Source organism: Scomber japonicus, chromosome 8, assembly GCF_027409825.1.
Source record: "Scomber japonicus isolate fScoJap1 chromosome 8, fScoJap1.pri, whole genome shotgun sequence".
Taxonomy (NCBI): domain Eukaryota; kingdom Metazoa; phylum Chordata; class Actinopteri; order Scombriformes; family Scombridae; genus Scomber; species Scomber japonicus.
Genome location: NC_070585.1, coordinates 24,354,122 through 24,367,613, shown reverse-complemented (window position 1 = coordinate 24,367,613; position 13,492 = coordinate 24,354,122).

Here is a 13,492-nt window from a genome sequence, read left to right as displayed (position 1 = left end):
ACCTGGTCTTCTTCATGGTGAGGTAGTAAGCGTAGCAATCAGGGATGGGAATTTCACTAGCCACTGGTGATTATTTTACAACCTGAGCTTGAGCCAAGTTCTCACTAGCCAGAATCTGAGCGGGGTGTCTGGTACACACGGTACTGATGTGACAATTAAATATCACTGTCAGACTAGAGCCCCAAAATCCTTAAAGGAATGCTGGAATATTTTGAACTTTTCTCCTAAACTTTCCTCACAAGATGCCTGTCGCCATGTGGGGGGGAAACACTTTGCTGATATCTCCAGAGCAACTTAATACAAACTGTAAGCATTCCTCATTCAAACCGATGGGTGCCACATGAAAAACAGCTTTTAAAGTATCGAGGTGCTCCTTGAAATTCCATCCCTGGTAGTAACACACAGTCCACTGTTGCCTACCTTGGTCCCCTTTATGGTAAAGTAGTAGGCGTAGCAATATACAGTACACATATTCTATATTCTACAGTAAATATCATTATTTTTGGTCAAAACTGACAACCTGACAAAGATATGTTTGTGACTGTATGCATTTGTATGAATTATTTTAAAAAGAAATAAACTGTGGAAAGGTGATACTTATGTCTTTTTCCATCTGTCATCTTGATTAGTTTGTTGTAGAAGTTTAGTTTCTAACAATATGGCCCAATATGTCTTTTAACAGAGGTGAATAATCAAGAAGATTCTTAATGAAAACTGCACTCAAGGGCTTTTAAAGTTTGTTAGCTACTGCAGGTATGCACCAGAGTTTGAGAGATATGTGCTGAATCTCAATTTGCACACTATGAAATTCTTCTTTAAAGCATACACTGTATATTAATCTTTATAAGAGTACATACTACTTTGAAAGTTAGTATAAAAGAGACGGTTTTGTACTAACAGAAAATGACACAAGACATCAAATATCAAACTGTGACATTAGAGCCAACTAGTTTACATTTTTTTCTAGCTGTGAATTATACAGTTGAAATGAGTTGATTTGAAGTCAGCACAGAATTAATCAGCAGCTATTTTGATTAGCAATTTAAGTCATTTTTGAACAACGCCCTTGTTTCACACTCTGGGCTTACACTAACATAAGAGCTTAATACAGTTGGCAGGCTGCTAGTTTCCGAGTGAAAAACCTCCATAAATGGGCGGATATTGTATTACTTGTAAGACCGACTACTTAAGATCCCAAACCTTTATCTGTGAAAAAATTATGTTCTCCACATTTACTAGATTTGAAATGATTGTAGTCTACTGCCCCAAAGTTTGAATACTCTAACATTGGATATGAAGTTACCACTTGCTTCCACTAGATGTCACTAGCACAGCTGTGACACCGATACAATGACCCTGCTACTTGCATCTATTTTCTGATTTAATTTATCTGTTAAATAAGAGCACATGTATTCAAGCTCATACAATATCCATCCTGAAATAATCTAGAATAATAATTGATAAGGTTTGGGATGAAATTACAGTATGTGAAATACTTTTTACACTGCTTTTGCTTTTGTTTTATATTTGTGCTGTGGATTATGTGAAGTAGAGCTGAACATCAGAAACAATACCAGCACTGTGCTGACTTTGGCACCGATTTAAAGCCATTAAAATGAATCAAAGGTAATCCAAAACACTCAAATATTTGGACTGAGCAACTGAGAACTCAGGTTTTCTTCCAATTTGTGCAAGTTTTCTTCCTATTGGATATTTGCACTGAGGAAATCAATTGGATATGGTCTGATTCTAGTTGGAAAAGCAAATGGCTTGTTCAAAGAAAGGCAAATGGATGCATCATGCTGCATAATGAAAAGAGCCACTACATCACTCAACTAGACAGATACTTCTGGAAATATAGATTAGATTATACAGTTTACTGCTGTGACCATTAGTGACCTAAATTGGATCTAAGGGTTTTATGTAAAATAAGAATATCAATGTTCATTGATCTATTCAAATAAAAAAAACAATCTAATTTCAGGAGGCAAGTGTCCACTCTTCTGCTGTCTTTGTTTATTGGAGGGAGGGAGTGATTGTGTGCTGTATCCTACTAACTATGGTTGACCTAATCTTGCACCGATTGAAGCTGACTACTGACATCTGACATGGAAAGACCTCTACAACCTGTATTTATCTTTGTTTTATTTCTTTATCGATCTATCTGTCTTTTGCTCCCTACATAACCCCAAATCTGGTTCATCCATTCAGTGTTACAGCCACTGGAACAGGCTCCCCGGCAGCTGGAAACTCAAGATGGTTTAATCTAAACCTCAGGAAAGCAGGATGGGAACCAGATGCAGTAAAAAAAGGAAAAGGGCACGTTTTATTAAGCAAACGTGGGGACCTCCAAAGGGCACTGTGCAAGGAGGAAGACAGATTTTCATGAGGCCACTGGAATTGCTATGGAGGAAATAAGTGTCTGCTTAAACCACAAGACCAAAATGTTAGCACCGACCATCATCAGATTTAAATTGTAGGAATTGAGACGTCATACATCTCAATATATTCCGAACAGTCACACCTTCCTTCGTGTATATAGGACACTAAGCCTGAAGTTTTGATAGATGCTGACGTGTTATAAGAAGGGAAAATTTTGGGCAAGAATAGGCAAATGACTAATATTCTCTATTGCTTAAGGAAATACCACTGAGCTGCCTTTGGGCAAGGCACTTAACATTTATCCATGTTCTGGCATACTCTTGTTAAACAGGGTTAAAGTGAGAGGATGAGGATTTTTCCCTCGTTAAAGTGTTGGCTGTTGGGCAAGACGGTCTAAGGCATTTAATTGTGCAAGTTTCAATAAAACACTTGCCATTTCACTATTCCACGTAAAATAAGAAGCACTTTTTGTTTCTGGGAATTCTTTTATTGCTCTGTCCCACTTGGCATTAGTAAGCTACCTGCAAGATGTTTACAAGCACTTAGTGGACACAAATATTCAAAAACGTTTTCAAAGGTGGTTTAATGACCATATATCCCTGAAGGAAACACTACATGCTTTTTGTAATTTCTTGTCATACTATGGCAATGTCAAAGTTTCAAAACTTGAGGTGAACGAAGGTAAAAATGCCGCCTTCAAGTCGAAAGCCAGGGCTTCAGTCTACTCTGAACGCTTCTTTTGCAAAGTTAACTCTTTTAAAGTTATCCACTTGCATGGTTCGGATCATCATATTTGGGCATTTGAGAAGTTTATATTTCGAGTAAAGAACAGTATAAAAAAGCTAAATCTGATGACTATGTATTGTTTACTTCTACCTCCAGAAGGGGTGGTGTGCACCTTAAAGAGACAGGAGCTAAAACAGCCTGTTTCAGACAGAGGCTGAACTGGCAGGCTGCATAAAGATCTAGCATTAAATGCGTTTTTCCAACTGTAAATCATGCAAAGCTATTCCAGCAGAGCCTCAAAGAGAAAGACCTGGAAATGTGCATGACACCTCCCCTTTTAATCTTTCACCTGGTTAAATTCCCCACACACATTACAAGTGAATGGGAAGGTGTGTCCAAACTTTGGACTGGTACTGTATGTTTGTCATTTTATTGGCACTTCAAAGCTGAAGAGGCAACTCCAAAACTATAAGTATTTTACCATAGCAGACTGGAATAACATGTTTTACTTGACGAGGTTGAGAAGTACACATCTGCCTAACAATTTATAGAACATCCCCTTTTTCATTACAGATGAGGACCTGCAAGGTGGTTAGAGCTGTCACTCCCAACCAAAGACAGACATTATGGTCCCACTAAATGATGGTTTGACCCATTAAAACAGTTCACTGCTTTAACATTGAACTCCTACAGTGTAAAACTGTAAGATTGGCAGTATTTTATTTTAAGTATCAAAACTGATGCTACAGAACCAGAGATACTGTCCTTTTTTATTCAATATATTCTTCTTCCTTGTCAAAACCTGACTCCTACATTACACAACCACTAACAGTTGACTCTAAGATTGAGAGAGTGTTACGCTAATGAAGGTTAAAACAGTTTCATTTTCAAACCTGTAGTCTCAGCCACAATCTCAAGTGACTGCAGTTTATGACATTTGCAGCCCCGTCCCCTTTTCATAAGAGCCACATGGCGCCGCAGATGGCTGCTACGCGTTGCTTTGTTTGGGTTTTGCTATAGTATCTGGAGCTTTTTCACAAGACAAGCACTTATGAACATCATAGCAACTTCTGAGGATTTATTTCCCAACGTTTTCATTCCATCTGTGGAATTACTGCTAATTTTGGTCAGGTGCGCTTACCCTTGTTCAATGCTAGTTCAATGCTTGTGCGCTTGTGCGATGTGGACTACGTACTTTGTTATCAAGAATAAACTAGGTTAACATCAGCTTCCAGAGACTTTCATTTGGTGCTTCACAGAAACTTGGCTGTGTGGACTAATACCAGAGTGCACTGTTCTGAGAATCCGGTCAGGACATTGGCCCTTTCACACATGTGGCACACAGCAGGAGATTGTCCGTGTCAGATGCGTTTTCACCAACTAGAAATACTTTTATTTAGGCAAGGGGTGGCACCTGGGTAGAGTGTGCTGGAGACAGGATATGAAACAAAAAGTATACTGTGGTGGTAGTTCGTCACCAGAGATAAAATGACTTTAATTTTATGCCCAGACAAAACAATACAGCTTAGCTGGCCTGCTGCATATGTTGTATTCACGCGCGAGTTCAATTGGACATTACAGAGAGCTCCTGCATGTAATGTCCAGATTTCTTCAGCGTTGCAGTGCACATTATACTGCACACATTTACACATTCCCTATCAATATGCTGGTAATGTTTTTCTCACTTTGGATAGATACATGTCTTACTTTCTACTTTTTGATCGCGCCGCGCTTGGACCATCTCACGCATGCCACAGCCCTTCAGTTCACACCAGAAGCGTATTTCTCCGTGCCGGTCGGCAAGTGGCTCTGCTCCTCGGCTCCTCTGTTGTTACACTTGGAGCTGTTTCTTCTCACTGTCTCTGTTTGCGTGTGTATGACACCCCACCCCTTATGGCCAGCCCACTCTGTGTTCCTCTCTCTCTCTTGTGTGTGTGTGTGTGTGTGTGTGTGTGTGTGTGTGTGTGTGTGTGTGTGTATCTCGTGCTCTGATAAGACAGACGCACACACACACACACACACACACACACACACACACACACACACACACACGTCAAACAGGGTGTTTAATTATTGAAATGCTGCATTTAGAAAACCGGATTCTCTCGTTGTTGCTCTGTTTGACTTCCTGCCCGGCTTGACACATTTGGCCGCGGAGAAAATAGACCAGATGCCGAAACGCGCCATGCAGCGGGGCAGAGCACGGCGCTTCCTATGTGAATGATACCATTGGTTAACATGGGCACCGAAGGGAAATAGCTCCGCTCCTCAGCGCTTTGCAGCTAATCGCCGTGCTTACGCGTCTGGTGTGAACCTGGCCTTAGTCTGCTCTCCCATTTACCACTCCGGTAAATTTCCATTTACCCCTACTCTGCTCCACTCCTGCTAGTCTGCCACCACCTATCAGCCTCATCGGATCCACCTGTTGCTTCCAGCTGCACTCCATCTCCAGTCAAAGCAGTATTTAAGCAGCCTCTGTCCACTCTCTCATTGCCAGATTGTTCTGGGCTTCTATGCCAGACCTTCCAGCACTTATTCACGGACTGACTTCCTGGTTTGGACTTGGCTTGCCTCTGACCTCATCTCATCTCCTCGTCTCTGCCCCAGCAAACGCAACAGTCTTCTGTCTCTGACCATGAGTATTGCCTGTCTTCAGTATTGTCAGCAGAGCCCAGAGTCTCCTGCCTAATGAAACACCTCATCTCTGTTAGTGCTACCAGCTTCACTTTACCTGCTGGCTCCACAATCCTCCATCTGTCCAGTATCTGTCAGTATCAAAGGTCAAATTACAAACTACATCCCTGGTGTCTTGTGCTACAACTGGGTCCTACCACTTCCACCTGTTACAGTATGTGAAAACTTACTTGGTAATACATTTTATTCTGAAGACCTGTAAACAAAATTTGATTTGTAAAAAAAGTCAAAATCAATGATTCTGCAGTGTTAACGTCATTAATTTCAGATTTTCTTTGTCAAGGCAATTGTTAATTTGACAATTTACCTCGTGACTGCAGCTGCTATCAATATAGTGAGAATTTAAATGTCACAAAGACCTGAGTGTGTGTGGTGGGTCTAGGCTTTAACAGATGAATTGGGTGATGATGGACATGGAGGAAATGGGTGGATTTTCACACTTCTAACTTGCATCTCCGTTTCCTCTCCCTCTGCTCTTCACACTTTTTCTCTCACCTCTTTGTGTTTTCGTCTCCTTATAATTGCTAACCTGCTCTCCTCAACTGGTTACAGTCTAAATAAAGGTTAACAGAAGAGTATTATCCACAAAGATGTGGTGAAATATGGTGGCTGCCCTGACACTGAGGGGGTGAAGCACCCTGCTGAGATGAGCACCTCACCAAATGCAGGATTTCAGTCAGCATTTGCTTCAATGGCAGGTTTCAGTGTCCAATGGGTCCACATACTGTTTCATAGGGCCCTTCAAGCCAGCCAAGAAAAATGTCTGGTGGTTAATAAACACCAGACACGTGCTTGTAAATGCTGGCAGCTGCTTGAAAGGTGCCAACTGCTTTTATAGGTCAACATAATTTTGTTGGTCACAAGCAACTTTTCTACAGTATATCCATTTTTAGTGTGTCACACATGTAGAAAGAGTGTTGTGATGCCACAGCCAAGCTACATCATTACGATGGATTGTAAAATCTCAACAACAGATGGGAGTTAGATGGAAAATTATTTTCTTTTTAGTTTTTGCAGCCTTGTTACCAGGGTGATGATTTGGATATACAGCACAAAGCTGCTACAGGATTTTTCAAGAGAGATTTAAATCTTTTGACTGCAGCTGTCTGCTATAACACCAAATGTGAGGGGTTTTGTTGATTTTATGCCTCTGAAAGTCTTTTTCAATATCTAGTGTTTTAACAAGGCAAACCACTGGCTCTAACTCCTGAAATGTGTCTGTTAAAGTACATTATATTGTTATCTCTGGCCTAATACGTTTTGCTAAGCCCATACAATGTTGGAAGATCCTGTGCAATACTTTATATGAAAAATAAATAGACTGTTGGACAGAACTTACTCTGCTGGAGAAACCACAAGGCATTGAATTAGAGGAGAAAGATTATGAGAAAGACAGCTAAAGATACAAATAGAAAGAAGGAAGGTAAGAATAACAGAAGCAAAGTCTACAAAAGAGGAAAAGATGGAGAGTGATTGAGATCAAGAGACAAAGACCTCTCTAATAAAATCAAGTTTTTAGAATATTGCAGCACAAAACACATTTCTAAAAACTAAAAAGTCTCCTTTTGTAGTCATTCTGTTTACATTTTTTTCAGCGAGACTCCCGGTCACGTTTTCACATTTTGCCTCAACGTGTTCTGCTTTTGTGTGTTTTTGTGTGTTTCCCAAACAAGTCTGTGTAGGTGGTGACCCAGTTTCTGTAGTTTCTGGGGTTTTCTGTTTTTTTTTTTTTTTGTTTTTTTTTCTTCTTTCCTGCCCACATGTGCCTGAGGTGGGAGGAGCAGACAGCTGCCATGTGGTTCACATAAACACACACATGGAGAAAAACACACTGAGTTAGACGTGGACTAAATCAGGACTAATAAACACATAAAATACTGATAGATGATGGACAAAATACTAGAAATAATACTTGCATTTACATTAGTTTCTTTAAGTCATTGTGGTATTTTGGCCAAAAAGATCATCAGATCATCAGACCTAATTTCATTCGATTAAACACTTATATATTTGAACACTGACTATCTATTTCACTCTTTATGTTTTCATGCTCTTACCTGGAGTCTTCAGTGTTAATGCAATGAAGGCAGGACCTGACTTTCAATTGTGTGTGAGTATATTTGGAATATTGGTTGCTAATATAGGTTGATATATTTCAGCAAGCTGGATTACCAAGCAGGCTACATAACTATGGTTGTAGATCAAACAAACATAACCTCAAACTCGTAAACTCTGCACCATAATTCTCATAGAAATACTTTAATTGAAGTCCAACCAGTAGCTTACACACTCATAATAAACCCCCCTTGTGAGGGACTGAGGGGTGTCCAGTCTCAACATGAGGTTAAAAGACATCTTGGATGCTCATTTTATATGCTTGTGTTGTAACCCATGCCTCAGCACAAGAGCCTGTTTTCACAGACCTTCTTTGTCTTTCCAAACTAAAACCCCACCAGCCTTGTTCAACTTATCGTGATTCCGGCCGATGTATTTCCAAGAAACATTTAACCATCTGCAGAAGCAACCATCATTGCGTTTAAACAAATCAAGAGTGGTTTTCTTCTAGGAATAAACGGAGAATAAATTCAGATCACATGGCAGCTCTTCATTCCGTCATAGATTAATAACAGCCTATTTTCCGAACACTGATCCAGGAAGCTGTTTAAGAGATGACTCCTTTACATGACTTAGAGTGTAAAGGCCAACGCAGATGATCTTACGTATTATACACACAGGAATATACAAAACAGACAGACGGGCATTCAGCCAGAATAAAGGGTACCATGTCAGTAATTGCAGACATGCAAGATTGATGTACTACTACAACTGTACTGCAATGGGGCTTCTGCAGCTTGATGATCTAACTATCAGCAACATAAGAAATATATTAAAAACTAATCTGTTGATTGTTTTATGTATTTTATTTATGATTTTTATTCTTTTCTACAACCCAAAAATGATCAAACACACATTGTGAGTTGAGTTGAGAGGAGTAGAACAAAAGCATTCGTCACAGTCATAAATTTCCCACCAAAGCCAAATATTTCAACATTGGCAGACATGTATCTCCACTCGAATCGTCAAAAGTCTTCGGAATATCAAAGAAATAACAGTAGAATAGGGTAGCTTAGTATACATTATATCTAACAAATGCCAAGAAGATGCCAAGAAGGGGAACCTATCTGAAATGAAACCTGTCTGGTCAGGGTGGATCAATGTACTGATGTGTTTGTATAATTGGTTTGTCAAAACTTTTGCAATAATCTTTTGACCGCTGTTAAGCAAGCATGAAAGACAATAGGATGACACATTGCTGTCATCACTGCCCTTTTTCAAGAGATGACAGATATGAACACCATATAAAGCATTAGGAAAAGTTTGCAATTTACTATCCTGAGTAAAAAGAAGGGTGATTATGTCTGAGCTTTATAAAAGTCTATTCCAAACCCAACAGGACCAAAGGCCTTGCCATTGGGAACAGAAACAAATGGCAGCTTTTATTTCTTCCAGCGTTAAGTCCAGAATCTATTTCCTGTCTCCCAACTTCACCAACAACTTGAATGTCCAGTGCACTGAGAAAATCAGTAACAACCACACCAGTGGCTTTAGATTTAAAGGCATATAACTGACTGTAAAGTTAAGAAATCTATCCTTGATCAGTTTTGGATTAGTCCTCAGCTGTCCAGTAGGAGAAGAGATTTTATGTATTGCCCTGTCAGCTTGCACATCTTTTAACTGCCTTACCAGCTTCATCACCTCACTCAAAATACATTTGTTTGAACTTATGAATACAGTTTCCAACCTGTTCCACAAGAATATGGTTATACTCATTTATTTTCAAGATAGCACTGAGGGTAAGTGTCCTCTAATACAGCCAACTCAGCCTTGATGTCAGACGACTCAGCCCAGCTCTTTTACTAAATTAGATTGGTATGACACGATATGACCCCTCATTACTACTTTGAAGACACTTTAAAGAACTGAATCCAAGATCGTTCCATTGTCATAGATAAGCAGGTAATCTGAAATCTTGACTGATACATAATCATGACAAGATCTATCTGAATATAGATATGGCTTAAATTTCCAATTGTTGTGACATACATGAAGACTGAAATACAATTTAATTGAGAGAGGGACTTTAGATCCATGCGGTGGCGACCTCAAACATCCACATTCAGCTCTGTTTTAGTTCCCAGACAGTCCTGATAAAAATTGTTTTTAGCAACGAAAGGCTTCACCAACTATTCCCAAAAGCTTTTTGTTTGCTGTTTGAAGCCAGGCAGGTAGCATAGAGGTTTATGGGAGTGTTATCACCTAAATCACTACCAGATGCTACTACAAAAGGATTTTGTCAGTGAGGCAACACAGCAAAATTGTGAACAGTAAACCCAAGACAATGGACTGAAACACTTGGTATAAATGAGGGGAACAGTACAGTTGGGTGGTAATTCTCTGGGATTGAACTGCAGGTGACCCCTTTCACATTACACTGATCCTTTGTTAATATCAAAATATTAATTAATGCAGCTTTTTCTATTAAGTCTCTCTGGGCACTACACTAATTGTGCTTTATTTTCTAATAAGCTGATTTTCTTTGACTGGAAGGATTTTTGTGTTGGCTGTTTTTAACCCCCCTGATACACCCAGTATGGTCTAATTGACCAGTTCTGCATGGGGAGATGGTGTGTTTTTCCCCAAGGAAACTGCAAAAGTAGTTACTAAGACAAGTTAAAGTGTTATGTTACTTTGTGTTGTACTACTTATTACTGATTTGTAAATTTGCCTAAGCCCATGGATTTAAACACTCAGCTCTTTGGTCGCTAGCCTCAGCTTGCTCTCTTCATTTTTGGACACATCTCTTTAGTCCAGAGATGGGACTTAATGTTCTGGCTCATAACAACTACATCAACATAATGTGAAGCTAATTCAAATGTATTTATTTAATCTAATTTACACAGTCAATCACCTTGTCCTCAAGTTGGGTGTGTGATCAGAGGCTAGTTCCCTGGTTTGGTTAAATTGAGTGTTTGAGTTATACCTTAACTTAAAGGAAAGGTTAAAACTACATTTATGATTACAACTTTCTCCATGCCATCAATGCCAAGTCAGGAAAGTCTAAGGATGTTTGTCATCAGCCACTCTAGTCTGTTTCATTCCTACTGGTTGGTGGCAGTTTCTGTTAAATGACAAGTAACACTGCTGCTGAAATTTAAAATTGTACTTATACTCATGAAACTTGTGAAAAATGCAAAAGGTACTCTCTAGAGTCAGTGTTTGGTCTGTCCATTCAGGACTACTTTAACACGGTGGTACAACATGGTGGGTTCAGTGGTAGAGGACCTGCTTACTTTGTAGATTTAAAGGGCTCATTCAAAGGTAACAAAAACACGATTTTTATTTTCAGGTGATTATACACCAATTAAAACATACTTACGAATATTATATTCCATTTCTGCCAAGTATGTTCCACTAGATGCCCCTAAATTCTACACCTTTAAAAGAACACACCATATTTGTACAGTTGCACCGTTTGTTTGCATTTATTTATGTGTATTTTTATGTGTATGCATGCATGAGTGTTTTTGTTCACATTTTTGCTGTTTTTTTTATTTATTATGTAAAGCACATTGAATAGCTTGAATTCAATTCAATTGAATTAGGATTACTTCAGGATATAGCACTTACTTCATCAGCTTACTTCAGCGTTTTGGGTGCCTGCATATACACAACAGCTTCACTGTTAGGGGAAATACTGCATAGATTTCAAATTATTGTGACATCAATGATCCAGATAGTTATCCCATAACCACAATGCCATATGTGTTATTTCAATCTTAATGGAAAACTACATCTAGTGCTGTAATGGTTGTACTTTATCCATTACAACTCACACCTCATTTGGATATTTCACAGAAAATGTTACGTAAGTTGAAACAAACAGCTTCAGGTTTAATTATAAAGTAGCAGGACATTTCTTACATTAACTTTGCAGTCATTGCATATTATAATGAGAGAAGAGGAATTGGTTAATATTGATGTAATGTGCCAGCAAAAGACACAGCTTATGAAAAGACTTGTTGACATGTGGAATGAAACCAACAACTTCTGAGTTATGGAACCAAATCCAACTGCGGGGTATGCTGCAGGCCAGATGTACACATCCTCTTGTACAGAGGTGATGACAGCGTAATGAAAAAAGGCCTTTTCCCCAGGTCGATCTGGATCAGACTTCTGGTTTTAATGTGTTTAGAATTCTCTCCAGAAGGCGGATGCTATAATATTCACGAATGCAATGATGTAACAAATGTATGAGTGGTGGACATTTTAAAAGGTCATTTAAGGAAGAACAGAAATATGTAGAGTGATAGAACGTTTGTGTTTAGAGTAAGAACGGGGTATCTACGTATACACAGTAGTGTTATGACCAAAAAGTGGCTAACAGGTCACATGAGTGTATAGATATAAACAGACCCGCACGCACAATAAATTCTACATCCAGCAATTATTATGTAACACTTTCATTACAGCCTATAGACAAAAATGTGCGCACAACTGCAGTATTTTCTGTTGCTCGCAACATGAAACAGAGGTGTTGAGTCTTTTCTTCCTCTCAATCACCTCTTCAGCTGACAGATTTCTAGGTTCGCAGTTCCAACATTCGTCATCATTATTTCATCAAAAGAGAAACCCGAGAGACACAAGCTGGCAAAGTAATTCATACAGTATATTGTGCAGTAACTGCTTACACCTATGAAAACAGAGTGTGGTCCTTGTCAAGACGTCACGGGAAACCAGGGGAAGGAAGAAACGGATTACAGTGTTACAGTAATCTTATTAAAAAATAATAACTTGTCTTACTGTAATCTGTACAGCTTCAGGCGGAAAACAAAACTGATTCCAGATACAAAACACCTGCCAGTAACTCAGACGTAAGTTGCTTTGATTAATGAATACCACATTATTTTTCACAATTTATCTGAAATACTTGTTAATATGAATTTAAGATGATACAATGCCTCAAAATACACAAGAGCGTGAATGATGTAGAGGGGTATAAGGAGGCCAGGTTGTAACAGGAAACTACATTTATTTTATTCATTAGCCAAAGTGTCTTAATAGATTTTAATTTAGTCCTACATGAAGTCATCGTCTCAAGAACAAAAACCTCTTTATTTCTAATTAAACTGTGAACATTCAATGAGCATATTAGTGCTTAAGTCATACTGGTTTATTATTTAATTTCCTGTGAACTTTTCTTAAATGTCAACATGAATCAAGGCAAATGCATCTCTGGAACAAAGACGTCACGGTTGTACATAAAGCGTTGAGAGAAAAAAAAAAAAAAGGCCAAAGCTGGATTTGATTTTCTAGCTGCCATCTTATCAGTTATGTATATAAAAAAATATTTATTGTTGATATCAAAGCTGCTAATTAAAAACATAATGCTACACACATACGCTATAGTGACAGGTATGATCGGCTGTCGTTCAAATGCCTTGCACTGCCCTGTTGTACTTCCTGAGGTCCTGCTGAATGTCTTGAGAAATCTCACCAATGTGAATCCTCTCATAGCTATTACATTTAACAGTCATGGTGACCAAGATATTTAATTGCACCTGCTTTGACACAATCCCTGTATAAATTGCCTCATGGCTGAAAAATCGTCCTTCTGTCTGTTCAAATCTGT